At 36.7% G+C, this 3,151-nt stretch overlaps 1 pseudogene across 2 annotated transcripts; it reads right to left on the bottom strand.

The window, feature by feature from the left end:
- Nucleotides 1–543: 543 nt before the first annotated feature.
- Nucleotides 544–2,918, bottom strand: LOC143619690 (F-box/kelch-repeat protein At1g74510 pseudogene; annotated as a pseudogene). 2 transcript variants are annotated; one of them, XR_013151221.1, is made up of 2 exons: nt 2,731–2,918; nt 544–1,931 (listed from the first exon to the last, which is right to left on the bottom strand). The product of XR_013151221.1 is annotated as an F-box/kelch-repeat protein At1g74510 pseudogene, transcript variant X1 (transcript). The 2 variants fall into 2 exon arrangements; XR_013151222.1 differs by having other exon boundaries at nt 544–1,927; nt 2,731–2,809.
- Between the last annotated feature and the right edge of the window lie 233 nt (nt 2,919–3,151).

A 3,151-nucleotide genomic window follows, 5' to 3' on the forward strand; every position in this document is an offset into this window, starting at 1 on the left:
GTCACAAATGAGTAACCTAAAAAAATGCTCACAGAGAAACATGCAAATACATATTGTCATAACTTATTGCATATTGTTGTACTAAGATACAATGTGGTTTACATGCATAAGAAGGAAAAGGTAGAAGCTCTAAAGATTATCAAGGACACGTGCAATTACATTAAGAGCCTGCAAAAAGAGGTGAAGAATGCAGGAGAAAGGCTATCTCAACTATTGGATTATGTGGAAACCAATGGACTTGATGAAGACATCCTCACAAATCTTCTACAACAATAAACACTTCACATTTTATATATAAATCATATTTGTAATCATAAAACTTTCTACTACTCCCATGTAATATAATCCCATATGGTGTTTCTTTTATGTAACATGAACAATCGGTTTAAGCATACTTAGACAAATCAGACAATATATGTTGATACGAGGGGTCGGGTCGGAAATTACATAATCTTTAACCATCCGCTAACTTTAATTTCCTAATTCATTTAAACACGCATATCAAATATTAATACCTTAGGACAAGTAAAGAAACTATAAGTATAATTAGTAAGAAAACATACATAAAACACTATCCCAATTTTAATTTAAACATGTTTAGCATCTCAACATCCCATCACAGCACAGTTATAAACAAACCCACTCGACCGCTTTCTTGCAAGCAAGTTCCATTGAGGCGGGCTTTCATCAGGCACCCACGAATTCAACTCTATCATCCCGCCATAAGAAACCCGGGGCCCACCAATAACAATAAGCTGATCACCACAAGCCCGAAAGGCAAGCCCCCATCCGTTCATCGACCCCGCCCTTTCAGGCAGCCCGCCCACCCTGACCCATAGATTTCTACCCTTATCATACTTTTTGACTTCCTGCTCTTCATAATAAGCTCCATATAACTCGTCCTTCACAACCGCTAATAAAGGCGGTGCCTTTGCGGTTGCGGGTGCATCTTGACCGGTCAACACCGGAAACATATCTGGAATCTCGGTCCAAACACCCGTTTCCATATCGTAAACTTCCCCACAAGTCAACCCATTATTATTCTCTTCGCCTATGCCACCGATGACATAAAATTTATTTTCCATAAATACCCCTGAACACATTTTTCTTGCTTTATTCATATTAGGTAGGGTAACCCAAGTCCCGGTTTCTGAATTATAAAGCTCGGCCGAGCTTAATATGTTGCCAGATGGACCGCACCCACCGGCTACAATGGCTAACTCACCAAGACTTGCAGACCCGAACAAACATCTGGGTGTGTTGGTCTTTGACCCGGGTGACCATGAGTTAGTTAAGATGCTATATTTATACGCTACATGTGTGTCTATTTCCTTACCGAACACCAGCAGCTCGGTCCCGACTGCTAAAGATTCTTTATCTAAGCACATGAAACATTCACTGCAGTCCATGGTAGGCAGGCGCATCCACCTCCGCCGGATCGGGTCAAACGCTTCCCATTCAAAAAGGTTACATGAGAAATAAACCCAATGTTCTTGAATACCCTTTAACCGTCTTAGCTTATAAAGCTCACCACCGCGAACCAGGGTCCGGAACGTGCGGTTAAGTGACGCGATTAAACCATAGTCCGATCTTGAACTGTGTAATAAGCAGTTAATCGAGAGGTCTCGACCTAAATCGCTGATTAGTGAACCAGAGTCTGCTTGATCTTGTTGATCATCTTGTTCTTGGTTATCTAATGGGCTGGATTCAGAAAGTGAAATGACCGAAATACCCTTTTCCGTCTCATTTTCAGACGGTTTCCAATATTTTCTCAACCCGGTTAAGGGTTCTTCTTCGTGATCAAGACCGCGCTTTCCTTTTGAAAATCCGGTTACACAGAAGGCGTTATAAGCCCATGTGCTTTCTTGTTCGCACGCACTTGGTAAGTCTCGTGAGACGAGAAAAGCAGGACCTTCCAACATGATTCCTATCTATAACAACGATATACGTTTTGTTAAACAAATCGGATGTAAACAATATGCAGAATAAAGAACCCCAGGAAGAACAAAATATCATCTTTGTAACTATATAAATAAGTGCTAGATGTTAAGTTATTACACAAGGAAATTATCATCAAGGTTAAAAATTTTTAAGTAAAGATACAGGGAACCGATAGATGCATACAACAAACTACGAATTGACAACAGATTAGCAGAATACCAAAACATTATCATACCTCTTGATGTGCCCTTAAACATTATTAAACTTTAAATAGGATAAAAATGACAGTTTTGGATAAAGGATTACACTTTAACTTATAGTCTTATACTAAATCCAAACTGAAAGGCAAATGAATCAACTATTTCAAAGAAGTCAACTTTAGGCTTAAATTCATGAAATTTAATTATTGGATGATTCAATAATTCAATTCTAATCAGAAATTATTTGATGAACACAGCAGGAGATAAAAAATTCAAGAAAGACAATCTTTAACCAATACCCATAAGAAACCCCCAAATTACAATCCAAAATATGCAACAAACATATTGACTCAAATTGACCTAAAGTACATAAATTTAATACATCAATTGAAATAACAGTTTGCTTAATTTCACCATAAAACATAAATCTTATCAAATACCACAAAAAGCAATAAACTTTGCAGCCCAATCAAAAACTAAAACATGGCAGAACTAAAAACCAACAAATCCTTGGTTTCACTTTCACCCAATCAATTAATAAAAAACTCAGATCATGTAAAATATAAAACAAACAGAAATTAAAGCTTACAGATTGTCACAAAGAAGAGAGCTTGGTTGAGATTTCTTGATTATATATGTATATACCGCACACACATATGATGTGAAATTTAGCTGCAAAATTGGTTATGGAGTCTTTAGTTCATGTTCTGTTGGGTTATATTTTCTTGGAGTGAGGCCCTTATAGTTGTTGATTTCTTTTCTGTAAATGGAATTATTATTTTGAGAATATTATTATAATTTGGTGCAATTGTTGATGGTGTGAGGGTGGGGAGTGGGGGTTATTTATAATTTATAAATTATAATAATAAAAGTTAAAGGTTGAATAAATTACTAATTGACAAATAGGAGGTCTGGCTTTGTGTATCTGTGGGATTACCATAATCATTGAATTTGGAAAATACAGTTTTAATATACTTTTTGAAGATTGTAATTGGATTCTGGTGACACAA

Source organism: Bidens hawaiensis, unplaced genomic scaffold, assembly GCF_021521415.1.
Source record: "Bidens hawaiensis isolate Kalapana, Puna unplaced genomic scaffold, B.hawaiensis_p1.1 tig00002477_1, whole genome shotgun sequence".
Lineage (NCBI taxonomy): Eukaryota > Viridiplantae > Streptophyta > Magnoliopsida > Asterales > Asteraceae > Bidens > Bidens hawaiensis.